Below are 13833 nucleotides of genomic sequence, written 5' to 3'. Positions count from 1 at the left end.
TTTGCATGTACTATAGTCTTAGTTTATCTCTTTTTTCTCAGCTCTGTTTCTTTTTCTTTCACAAAACTTGGCAGTGTATTTGTAGTATTAATTATATGTGTAGACCACTGTTCTCTTCACATATACCTGTTCTGGTACACCTGTTGAGCCCCTGTTTGTTTCTTTGTTCTTTAAAAAAAATGTTTCTTTTTCTGCTTTATATAAAAAGAACTTAAAGTTTTACTTGTGTTTCTTGAATACAATTTTAGAGCAGACCAGTTTCAGTCTGAAAATAAATTGTGAGACATTATGTCAAATGCTAGAATCTTTATTGTTAGAAATTTGACTTAGATATGTCTTAGCCTTATGATTAGTGTTTTTCAATATAGGAAGTCAGGACTACCTCATAATAATGATAGACTGAAGGAGTGAATTAGAGATTGAGAAATTATTGTATGCAGGTTAAAAAAATGAGAATACTTAAGGGCAATGGAGACTTCCAATTGGTAATGTTTAAGATCGTCAGTTTTTCTATTTGTTTATAAAGCTGCTGGGTTGGTTTGTTTCTTTTTGGATATCTCAGAGAATTTGCTGTTTCTCCCAACTTCTTAGAAGAGATGTTGATCACCAATTACAGTTCCTTTGTCAAGGACAGCAATAACTTGAAAGACTTGTTCACAAATGTGAAAGATAATGCTCTAGCAAAGACAGTGGGTAAAAGCAGAAGTTACTCTGAAGTATTCTAGTTCTGCAAAGCCATCTGCAGTGTCAACCTCTTGTTCAAGAATTATTGCTTTTCTTTGTTTTTCCTGAACAGCTCAGCAGGTGTCCAGTGCTTCTGTATTGGTCAAGGAGATAAGAGGGACTGCTTCCCCTCCCTCCTGTTGTTTTTTCAATGCTGTGTCAAGTTGAAGTTTGCTGCATACAAGTCCTTTTTTTTTTTTTTTTTTTTTAGCTCATCTGATACCTTGTAACTGCCGACTAATGTTGCTTGAGTAATAGCAATTTTCTCATTTGAAACATGAGAAAGGCCCGTAATTTTCTCTAAGTTTGTAGTTCTGCTTTTCTTCACTGGAGACAAGAATATCATGTTACAGTTGATTTTTGTCTGATAATACATTATAACATACACAATTTCTCCTGTAGTACTAAACAGAATAGAGGGGGTTTTTAGACTTTAAAAGAAAAAAACCCAACCCTTAGTCAAGAACATTATCCAGGTATAAGATGTTTAAATATATGTCCCGTAGGACACAAAATATTCCTCACTGTTTCTGTTGGACTTTAAAATACATAAGTAGACTGCAAGTAGTTTACGTTGTAGGCAGTCTGCAGTTTAATTGATGTCGCATGAAACCACAAAGTCTGTTACTGCTGTCCTGAACCTTCGGTTCCCTTGAGTTTAGAGTCTTGCAGGATGAGGCCTGGTACCTTTTCAGGTATTGATCCCTCTGTGACCTGGATGAAGGCATTGAGTGCACCCTCAGCAAGTTTGCAGATGACACTAAGCTGGGTGGAAGTGTGGATCTGCTGGAGGGTAGGGAGGCTCTGCAAAGGGATCTTAACAGGCTGGATAGCTGGGCCAAGGCCAATGGCATGAAGTTTAACAAGGCCAAATGCCGGGTCCTGCACTTGGGGAACAACAACCCTATGCAGTGCTACAGACTGGGGGAAGAGTGGCTGGAGAGCTGTACAGAGGAGAAGGACCTGGGGGTAATGGTTGACAGCCGACTGAACATGAGCCAGCAGTGTGCCCAGGGGGCCAAGAAGGCCAATGGCATCTTGGCTTGTATCAGAAACGGTGCGAACAGCAGGTCCAGGGAGGTTATTCTCCCTCTGTACTTGGCACTGGTGAGACCGCACCTTGAGTACTGTGTTCATTTCTGGGCCCCTCACCACAAGAAGGATGTTGAGGCTCTGGAGCGTGTCCAGAGAAGAGCAACGAAGCTGGTGAGGGGGCTGGAGAACAAGTCTTATGAGGAGCGGCTGAGAGAGCTGGGGCTGTTTGGCCTGGAGAAGAGGAGGCTGAGGGGAGACCTTATTACTCTCTACAACTACCTGAAAGGAGGTTGTGGAGAGGAGGGAGCTGGCTTCTTCTCCCAAGTGACAGAGGACAGGACAAGGGGGAATGGCCTGAAGCTCCGCCAGGGGAGGTTCAGGCTGGATATCAGAAAAAAATTCTTCATGGAAAGAGTCATCGGGCACTGGAACAGGCTGTCCAGGGAGGTGGTCGAGTCGCCTTCCCTGGAGGTGTTTAAGGAACGGGTGGATGAAGTGCTTAGGGACATGGTTTAGGGAGTGTTAGGAAGGGTTGGACTCGATGATCCAGTGGGTCCTTTCCAACCTGGTGATTCTGTGATCCTATGATTTATACAGGAGAGAAAGAAATAGCTAGAGAATAACCAGTGTGCTCTGGTGTTTGGTGTAGTTAGAATCAGTCAAGGGGAATGTATTATGCAACTGGTGACATCCCCAAAGAGGACATATTCAGTGGCCAGTGGATGTGTATTTGTGTAGAAAACTGTCTAAGGAATCTCTGACAATAGCGAGCATATGAAATACCTCTGTCATGTGAAGTGGTATTCCCTCAATTAACGCTTTGCCTGTCTGTTTCCATCCCTGCTTGTAAATCATAGTATGAATGAGATGATCTGGATAGGTACCAATCAAAAGTCTAATTATGAATGGAGCACTCTAGATCGGCACTGACTCGAGAAGCTGTATAATTTGCAGACACCTACACCTTACTGCAAAGAGCAGTTTCAGCTATCTTGAGAAGACTGAACTAGATTCTCCCATATGGTACAGTTGCTCTAAAATGCAGCGTCTTTATTTAGGAAGATGACGGTGATGTATTCTTATTTGATACCATAATTATTTTAGTTAATGATTTCAAAAATAGATCTAAAGTCTAGAGCCTCTTATATAGCTGGAATTACTTTTTAAATATCCTAATCCTTTATTTCACCCATAAAGTCTCAATTTCTGTGTGTGAGCAGTGCCACAGTGGACCCTAGCATTCAGCTGGTCTCTTATCTTATCACAATACAAGTACTAAACTGTAAGTCATTGAAAAAAAATATTTGGTGCAGCACAAATCATGGCAACAGTGCTCATTAAAATGTAGTCAACAAATAACTAATGTAGGGCTGCATTACTCAAATAGATGTAGGTTGTGTGAAGGAGAAGGAAAAACCTACCCAGCTGTAGTGTCTATAGATGTAAAATAGTAATGCTGAGTTCATTAATTTGTGGTTATTTAATATACTGTGCTGGTTTTCCAAAGTGTAAGGTTGCTACGTTTCTTCACCGGACATATTTTGACATACAGCCTTGTACTGGACTGCCTTAATTCCAGCTTGGCCTTTATTGGATAAGGCATCCTCTGCTTCCTGTCCAAAGCTGTCATGCTGAAAAATCAAGAGTTGAAGGAGCTTAAAGTCTTGTTCATCACTGAGTTGACGGGTGACCTGAGCAAGTTACACAATCCTGCTTACGTCAGCTAACCCTTCTGCGAAATAAGGAAAATTATACCTATCAAGCTCAGGAGTCTATAAAGTAAAACTATTCTAAATGGAATATAACAGTTCAGAATGATTAATTTGATTGACTTCATCTACCCACAGGTTTGCAAAACACCTGCAATTTCACAAATGTAGTAAGTGAATGTATTTTAGTCTCTGTACCAGTCAGGTAATTCGAGCTATGTCACTTGAATGTAAATGACAGAATCAATGGTACACATATAACGTCGTACATGGGTTTACAAGTCCGCATGAGCTACCTTCCCTCAGTAAACCTTGACGTACAAAATTTATCTCATATGTTGTATCTGTTGTGTGGCCACACAACCACATATACATATTCATACATATGCGTTTATATTGTCTTCACAGAAAATGTTTTGGTGTTCTTTGGTTTTTTTCTGGCCAAACAAACTTTCACTGTCTGAACTGTTCCTGTGGAGAGATTGCAGAAAGCAAATTTGTTTAAAGATTTGCTCTGATATTCATTAAAATTTTGACATATTTGCATACCTGAATCAATTAATGTAAACTTCTTACAGGTATAAAGTATTGCATATGTGGTATCTTAGGGAATAACTCTTCAGAGCGAGTGAGAACAGATACACTGAGCTTTTACTTTGTGATTCTCTTCAGAGTAATGAAAAAAATTGAGTGTTCGTGGAAGTTCTGGATAACAGCTGAAGAGGCTTTTTTAATGCCTGTTCTTAAAGGCTAGGTAGAAGGAAATCTAGTGCTTCACAGCAGTAGCACAAGTATTTGAATTAATTGTTATGGAAGAGTAAGGCCTTAGCCTTAACCATTAATACAATGAGAAGAGTCAAGCAACAGAGACCTGCAGGTCATATGTAGTTAAAATCTCACTTCTGAGTAGAGGCTCTGCCCATTAATGTATGTTGGACAAGACATTGATTATGAATTCAGTTGAACAAAAATGTGGTAAAATGGAATGGAGCTGCTTTTTCTGGTTTTAGGTTATTGAGAAGACATTGACTATAGATAAATGTTGCCAAGTTCATCTGTCCTCTAATGCTGTAACATTGCTTTTACTTTCTTTTTTTTATTTTTAAGCCCAAGCTTCTGGAGCCATGTGATTACCTGACAGTCTTACTTTATATTAGAAGATATATTTATAGGTTGTGGGAAAGGTCTGGAATAAGAACTTTGGAGTACAAGATTCACAAGAATAGCAAGCTAGAAAACCTGGAAAGTGAATAATAGAGAAGCAGAACATAATTTTGAAACCTCTTTGAGGGTCTTTCCTGACACCATTAAACACTGCATTTAGTACAGAGGTTCACTAGTACTGGCTGTAGGATGCTAGCTCCCGTCTTTTTGGTGTGTTGAGCTGAGTCACTTTATTGGAAGAAAGCTTTTTGATTCAGCTATTTATTAATTTAGCTGTTCAGCTTCGTAACACCTATTGGCTTGCACTGCACTCAAATGCATGCAGTTTCAGCCACTCTACCCTCCTGTAACACTGTGTATACAATCCATTTAGTTCATTAAGGTTTGTCCTGGATATGAGGAACACTTGTACCTCTTCCTGCTACCAGAGATTTAATCAGACCTCTCTTTCTGTACTGACTGCCCAGCCCCTTTCTTCTGCAGTCTTTGCAGAGAAAGCAAATCTGTGAGAAAGCAGAACAGATAGACCGTCTGCAAACAAATGTGTGTATACACATCAATTTCAGGTTTTGGTATAGATGGCTGGGAAGGTTTGAGGTGTCCTTGCATTTTAACCTCTCCCAGCTGCTGTTGTTGGGTAAGGGCTTTTATTTGGCAGGTACAATCCAAAATATTGTAAAGAAACTAATTAACAGATATATTATTGTTAAACACATGAAAATCTAAAATGCCCTGTTCTGTGGATGTCTTTAACAAGCTGACTCCTCTGGGTCAGTTATTCTTAGCCTGGTTATTTTCATCTTATGGCATTACAGGTCTAAGATTAGCCTGTTAGGCGTTATCATGCCATCTGAGTTACCTCCTAATATAACTGTACACCGGAATGATTATTTATAGAGAGAGCATTCTGTCATTTTTGCTTTATTTCTGGTAGTTTAAATAAAGAAGAGCAACATTCAAGAAAAACCACGGATTCCTTCCTGCTGCCAAAACAACATGATAACTGCCTGCTGAGGGGCACGGATATTGTTTAAAACGTGTGCTTGCAGCAGATGCAAACATCCTCTTTATCTCCCCCACTTCTACTAAAACAAGGCACCTCAGGGTACCACTGCTCCTGTCTCTTCTGGAGGAGGGAGAGAGGTGCCAGATCGGGGCACTGAACGGCAGAGAAGACAGGCTTATGGTTGCTGATGAGAACAAGGATACCCAGGTGCTATTTTTAGGGGCTGGCACCGTCAAGCTTCATGTTCAGTGTGAATATGTCACATATGCACACAGCTCCTACGAAATGGACCCCTCTAGTTTTGTTACATAAAAGTTATGTCTGCTGTTCCATTAGCCTTCTAGGTGCTTTTCACAGACCTTAATAGGAAGCTTCAGCAGTTTGACACATTTTTAGCAAACCATTCTTTATGGCTGCTTCACATATATTTCTGCTCACTATAAAAACTTGAATTCTAAAGTAGAGCTGTCATACAGAAACATGGTGAGGCATGTTCTCTCCTAAAGAAGTTCACTGGGATCTTTGTACTTGCCTATGTTGTAACTAGGAGCAAGCTTTTGGTGACAGTTTAGTAAAAAGCAGCAAAAATAGTGGCGTGGCAGATCTTCAACTCCGTGTTGGTGCAGCCTCTGACAGTATTTGTTGCTCAGGAAACTGGCAATTTATAAAATAGTAAAATGTTAGTGAATTATAATTATCTAATAAACTCAATTTTTTCCTTTTTATTGTTGTCCTCTAAATAAGTGGTGTTTTTCTATCTTTGTGCACATTCTGGGTGTAATCAAGAGGCACCTGATTTGTTCTACTTCAAAATGTTAGCAGTCAAAAAAGGCTGGCAAAATCAGTGGAAGCCTTTGCAGGATTAAATGAATTGGTGCTAGTTTCACTCTCCTGTTATATAAAAAGCAGCTCATTTCTTTTTGTCAGGCTGGCAGCTCTGTGCATGACTGTAAAGGTACTTTGGCATTTAGTATAATCGGAGCATAGCCAACACATCTGTTTTATTTGTTTTGTCTCTCCTGGTTGTAAACTCCTTCCGGCTTGCAGAGTATACAAACACGAGCTCCAAGAATTCAAGCCCTTTGTAGATGAATGTGCTTGAAATGCAGGATGCTTTATTCTAATGATAACACGTTCCTTCTAGTAATGACACCGAGTATCATCAAAGTGAGACAAGAGAAGGAACAGAATGAATTCGTTGAAAATGCCAGTATATAAATTATGGTTTTGCAATCAAAGACTGTTGTTCTCTTTCATGATCCCTGTGGCTGAAGGCATGCATGCCACAGGGAGGAACTGTAGCTATTCAATTTCAGTGAAGTCTGGATGGAATAATGAGGAAGTTTAATGTTAATTTAATAATTTTCCTCAATTGTTCTCTTCTTAATCCAAGTTTCCATTTTCTTTCTTGGTGCCCAAGGCCACCACCTTGTTGGTGTTGCACAGTAACAGTATGAGAGGGAGTAGGGAAAACAGACTGTTTAGTGCCTAATCTTACATAGAGAGTCTTTTTGATGTTTGCTACTTCTATGTAAGTTTAATAAAATGCTAGTGATGGCTTTTAATTTACCTGTTCACAACTCCTTTCCTTGCATAAACAGTAAGCTTTTAGCTCTCTTCATCTACTTGTTTAATCTCTAGATCAACGTGCCTATTAAGAAGCATGTATTTTTCATAAGTCTTATAAAGTCTTTTTCTTATGGATGCAAAAGAAGTAAAACTCTTGGACTGTTCAAGTTTTCAATATTCTAATTTGAATCTGACCTTGAATTTTTAAAATTAATAAAACAGTACACATACTACAATATCACCAAGAGACACAAAATAAAATACTTAGATTTTTTTTCAGATTTCATGCTGACATGAATAGTGACTGAATTAGTATGAGGCATAGAATGGTGTAAGAAGCAGCAAAAGGAAAATGATCAGTATGAGTCTGTACATTAGGATAACTACTTTTACATATACATACATATTGTTAAGGGACTGTGTAGAAATTACTTATATGCCTCAAAATGCTCATCATTTTGAGCATTTTGCACAGCAGCTTCTGAAATCTTGTGGGGCCTAGATTCAGGAGAGCACTTTACCTGGGGAGTCTAGTTAATGCTCACCAGCTTGTGTTGTGCATCACTTCAAAACTGTTCCATGCTCCAAAGAGAGATCCACTTATTCCCACACACATGACAGAAAGTTGGCATCCATTTATTTGCCGTCACTGCTTTTCTTACAGGATCTGTTTCAGAAGGAAGTTTTACTCTATTGTTTCTCTTAAGAATTAACAATAGTTATCACAGAAGGAATTCACACAGAATCACTAGGTTGGAAAAGATGGCCTGGATCATCGAGTCCAACCATTTCTATCAACCACTAAACCATGCCCCTGAATATCTCATCCACCCATCTTTTAAATACCTCCAGGGATGGTGACTCCAGCAACTCCCTGAGCAGCCTCTGCCAGTGCCCAATGACCCTTTCAGTGATTTTTTTTTTTCTGATGTCCAGCCTGAACCTCCTCTGGTGCGGCTTGAGGCCATTCCCTCCTGTCCTGTCCCCTGTCACTTGGGAGAAGAGCCCAGTTCCCTCCTCTCTACAACCTCCTTTCAGTTAGTTGTAGAGAGCAATGAGGTCCCTCCTCAGCCTCCTCCAGGATAAGCAACCCCAGTTCCCTCAGCTGCTCCTCATAAGACTTGTTCTCCAGCCCCCTCACCAGCTTCGTTGCTCTTCTCTGGACATGCTCCAGAGCCTCAACATCCTTCTTGTGGTGAGGGGCCCAGAAATGAACACAGTACTCAAGATGCGGTCTCACCAGTGCCAAATACAGAGGGAGAATAACCTCCCTGGACCTGCTGTTCGCACCGTTTCTGATACAAGCCAAGATGCCATTGGCCTTCTTGGCCCCCTGGGCACACTGCTGGCTCATGTTCAGTCGGCTGTCAACCATTACCCCCAGGTCCTTCTCCTCTGTACAGCTCTCCAGCCACTCTTCCCCCAGTCTGTGGCACTGCATAGGGTTGTTGTTCCCCAAGTGCAGGACCCGGCATTTGGTCTTGTTAAACCTCATGCCACTGTTCTCAGCCCAGTGGTCCAGCCTGTTCAGATCCCAGATTTCCCATTCCATAGGAAGTAATATCTTACCTAGATTTCTTCAAGAAATTTGGAGGAAGGACTGGCAAGGGGGAAAATTATTTGAAGAAAAGATGCGAAAATTTTGTAAATAGAGTAGTAGTGCAGAGATGAGCTATACCAGCACTTCCTATGCTAAAATGCTGTTGTGCGGGAGGTGGGGTGGATGCTGAAGATGCAAGAGAACTATGTAGGAGTCAGAAACAAAGGGAGTTTGGAGTACACTTTTAACTGTTCATGAACAGTGGAAAAATATAGGTGAAGCAGTTATGAAAACAGTCAGCTTTGACTGATACGAGAGAAGTTTCTGTCAAAAAAACTTCCAAAGCTATAATGAAGAATACATGGGAAAGTAGGAATATTTTAGAATCAACGAAAGTTATAAAAGACAGCTCGAGACCATGCTCCTTGTGTAGTCATACAGTAAGCCAGCATTCAAGGATTTCCCATGCCACTGTACACTGTACATTTTTCTGTTGTTTTTTTTTTTGAGAATAAGTAATTTGGAGAGAGAGACGTGTAGTACACTGGGTCTCTTTATGGACACACTGAAGATTCTGCTGCATCTCACCATACCTGACTCCCTCCCTACCCTGAAAGTAGCTCAGCTTTCCTAGGGAAACTGCAGATCAATCTCACCAGGGTATTGCTATAAATTCCCATCACTGTGGCACCTGCACCATCCCTATTTTGCCTTTTCCACTTGGCCTAGTCAGCAGTTTTCTGAGCTCTGTGCTTGCTTTCTGGGTTGTTTTGTTATTTTGTTGGGTTTTTTTTTTTCTCTTGAGCCAATGCATACAGAGTGATAGTGGGGCAGCTGGAGAATGTAGGGGAAAGAAGGGAAATTACAAATGACAATATCAAAGACCTATAGGCAAAGGAATAAGAATGCTAATGCATCTACAGCTGGAGTAAGTAATGATGATGCTATGGATGATTAAGGATACTAAAACAGATATTTTGTTCAGCAAGTAAATGGTTAGAAATGGGAATATTTAGAAAAAAATACCCTTGGGCTAAAATTCTCAAGCCTCATCTAAGTGTGAATGCCTCTCTCTGGTCATGGGTCATGCATATATACTTGTCCCTGGTATGTGTGTGCAATTACAGAAGATGTGCATACATAGACTTATCACCAGTCTTACTCTGTCCTCCCTCACTGGGCGCATTTTGGTATGGCTATATTAAAATTCGACAAAAAGTTTAGGAATGCTGGATTTCATAAGTTAGTTCAGGTGAGCCCAGAAGCATACCTAAGGCAAAGTGATTTTCCTTCTCCTGTAGGCCTAACAGCCCACAGGAGGTGGCCACGCATCCTGTAAACCTCTCTGTCTGTGCCATTCTTCATCTGCAGATATCCAGAGGTCTCCCAAAGTCCTCAGGAACTTGTTCTTAAGGACCTGGTTTTGTTATTACCTCTAGGGAATACTATTGATAGATTTATTCCGGTAGTGCAAAGGAGCTCCACGTGCAGGACAGATTATAAAACACCTAGCAGCCAAATAGGGTTTAGCGTTCTCCTATAAATTCAGAAAAATAAAAAGCGAGTGTAGAAATCTGGACTGTTAATTTCTTTATTTTCGTCTTTCTCTTTTTTTTAAATGTTGTTGTTGTTGTTGTTCCTGGTATCTGTGAATATTATGTATTTGGTTATATAGGAGTAAGGTGCTACTGCATAGCTATAGAGATGACAACTGGCATTGGTGGGAAGAAAGCGCAACGGTCCCATCCTCTCCCTGGTCCTAGGCTCTTATTCCTCTGCTGAACAGTCACATCCCTTGTACCAACACAAGCTCGAGCAGACACAGCTATTCACGTGTCTGCTCGAACTGATGGCATGAACAGCTGCCCCTTGGTTAATCTGTGGCCCCCAGTTCCCTGTGCTGCAGCAGGTGTGTGTTCTAGTGTGCGAGAGGAGGGCATCATCCAAGGCGTCGGAGGGGCTGTGAGCTGGGAAGGGAGACAGAACAATTTCTCCCTAGTCTGGGTCTCACATATGGCGAATTCAAATACCTGTGAAACTGCTGCCTGGGAAATCTTCTGTGTGCAGAGAATACACCCCTTCCTGTTCTCAAGATTTAAAGGGCAGAGCTTAAAATTTCACACTTGATTAGCACCTTGTTAAACTCCAGTGAACTACATAGCACTTTACAGTTAAGTAAAATTTATGCTAATACTGTCCCTATGAAGTTGTCAAAAATTACCTTTCCCCATCCATAGGGCACGCTTCATCTGTTAGTATGAGAGAAAAATACCCTACCAATGTACGTTGCTTCATATTAAGTAGGAAATTATGTCTGTGTAGGCTTCCAAAACTAAACATACTAGAAGCAATAGCCATCTGCACCCCTGAAGCTTACCAGCTCTGGTACAGTGCCACAGGAAGAGTCTCCAGGAAAGCCTTTGTGTGGGTCCCTTATGCAATTTCTGCTTCCTTTTCTTTTAATCCTCTCTTTATGGAGAAAACGTTTTGCGAGACATCACCCACTATAGTCCTGCCTATCCTTGTTTACTTTTGTAAACTAAAGAGTGCTTCAGTATGACCTTATCCTTTCCAGACAACTTGGAAATCAGTAGAATTCAAGCTAAGGGAGGAAAATTTTTCTTCATGTAATGCTCTTCCTTGGTGGCTGCTTAAGTACTGGTATCAAACTCTTCGCTGTGTAAACCAAAACAGTAAAACAACTTTAACTGATGCTGATATGCTAGCAAACTTAAGTAAGAAGCACCCTATAGCTGTTGGCAGTTGTTGCAGTTAATTTCCTTCCCGGTGCAGTTTCAAGTTGAAGGCACGGTTTGAGTCTTGTGGCTGGCACTGAGCTGTGCTGAGCCCGGCGACAGGAAGTGCAGATGATTTTTTTTGTTTCAGACCCCTTCAAAATGACTGTGCTCTCCACCAGAATGCTCCCAGCAGAAAATGCAGAGTTTGGAAGGAGAGAGGGTTTCATTGCTTAGCAAGTCTGCACATCTGAACTGAGGACAGCTGCAGACTCTGTTCCAAATGGGATAGAATGGAAAACCATAAACATCAGGTAGTAACATTTATATAGGAAATAATGTGTTGTGTCCAGCTGTCAGGACTTGGTATTAGAACTAACTGTCCAAACCCTCAGTAGAGAGAAGAAAACTCAACTTTCTCTTTAGATAATATGTTCAGATGTTTGAACTTCATGATTATGAACGCAGTTATAAAGTCTACCCTGAAAACAGTAATTCCTTTCTGCAAAAGAGAAGGAAATTAATCTCACATTTCTGCACTAAATTTACTTTGTTTTTATATAAACCTTACTAGTGCTCTCCAGAAGGCCCATGGTTATGCAAATAATTCTCATTTATATTATGCTTTCCCTCTTCCGGTATAGATGGATGGGTGCTTAGGTAGATATAAATAGTATATGTTCCATACAAAAAAAGCATGGCAGTGCAAAAGAAAATCAAACTCTTTCTACTTATGGAAGTCTTTCTAAGCTCTTAATCATCTTAAATCCAATTAGCCTTTTCCTGTTTCTGACATGGCTCCCTTTGAGATAGGATAACTGAACTGGAATATTCCTAATGTCAAAGCCTCGTTGACTAATATGAAAACTTACTTTTATCCTGCTTTCTGTACTTCCTGTTTTCATATTTTAATCTTGCTGTACATGGACCACATGTTGTCACTGAGTTGTCTGCAATGACAGACATCTATTTTTAAGGTTATAATAAGGTTAATAAAGCACAGTAAGGTATATTCCACTCATTCCTCCCATTAGAAATTACTGTGCACGTACAAAAAAATGAGTGAATTATTTTGTTTCCTAATCACAAAGCTTTATGAGGACCTCTGGCATTCCTCAGAGCCTTCCATGAAATATCCTGAAGAGATTTGTTTCATCTGTAATTTTAACCCAATCAATCTTTATTTGCATTATTCTTCTTCTTTCCAGACCTCTTTTAAAATAGCAATTACTGTTCCCTCACTGCACTATCAACCTTTTCTTAAATTCAGAAAGAATATTTATTTCCCTTCAGCTTTTTATCTTTAAAACTGTTTCTGATCAGCAATAGAGTTCTTGTAGTTTCATGTAAAGGCCAGAGCAGGACACAAACTCCCATGAGACACTTTGTGAAGGACATTTTATTAGTCCAGATAAGGCTGTGGACCAGGTCCTTAACCAGTACCAAATGTCACAGCCTCACTGAAATTCAGGGCTTTTTTCAGACACCATTTTATTAACCCTTTGAAAGAATTCGTTATGCTTTTTTGTCTCAAAATATGCATGCATTTATAATTCAAAGCTGATAGCTTCATCCTGCAAAGTCAGTTTTTATCAAACTTGATTTATTGCCTCAATGTCTGTGAGATTAAAACACATCAAATTTAAACAAAAATTGGCTCAGTTGTGGCTGTTTAACAGAGTATATAGTTTCTGAGAGAAGATACGGGGAAAGAAAACCTCTTTTCTTTCTTCTTTTAAAATTACTCACGTGGCTCTCATTTGGCTAAAATAAATTTTACTAAATCTTTTGTAAGAATAATCTGTAAGATAAGACAAAAAATTAACAATTTTAAATTCAAACCAACTTGTTTTTAAAATGTCAGGAGATTAAAGCAATAGTAGTAGTTTATACATTTCAACCTTGACTAGTGAGTTCACAATTATAGCGGTATAAGCAGATCATATTTAAAATGAACAAAGTATTTTTGCTTCACCACTCATTATCAACACTGTCTGTAGTTGTGACCCAAAGAGTTTAAAATGAAAAGAAAATATAAAGATTGCAAATCTGATATAAATACTAGAGGATAAAACATATGAAGAAGGATTAAGGGAGCTATATTTATAGTCTGTAACAGAGACAGCTCAAGGGACATGGGCACTGGCTATAAATAACTTCAAGGTAACAATATAAATGAAGGAAGGGAATTATTTGTTCTCAGAAGATGGTGAAGCATGGAATAATAGCCTGAAGCAAAGAAAAGCAAAGAAAAGTTTAGGTTAGTTAGATGTTAGAACTTTTTTCTATCAGTAGGAGCTATGGAGGGCAGAGACGTAAATAACTAAGGTAGGAGGCTGCAGCAGTACCTAA

At 39.8% G+C, this 13833-nt stretch overlaps 1 protein-coding gene across 18 annotated transcripts in view; it reads left to right on the top strand.

Moving 5' to 3' along the window:
• The window catches only part of HDAC9 (histone deacetylase 9), a 458974-nt gene that overhangs the window by 178433 nt on the left and 266708 nt on the right, over nucleotides 1–13833 (top strand). The window lies entirely within an intron of this gene.

This window comes from Cuculus canorus, chromosome 2, assembly GCF_017976375.1.
Source record: "Cuculus canorus isolate bCucCan1 chromosome 2, bCucCan1.pri, whole genome shotgun sequence".
Taxonomy (NCBI): Eukaryota; Metazoa; Chordata; class Aves; order Cuculiformes; family Cuculidae; genus Cuculus; species Cuculus canorus.
Note: the sequence above shows the minus strand (reverse complement) of the source record. Positions and strands in the feature narration are given on the sequence as shown.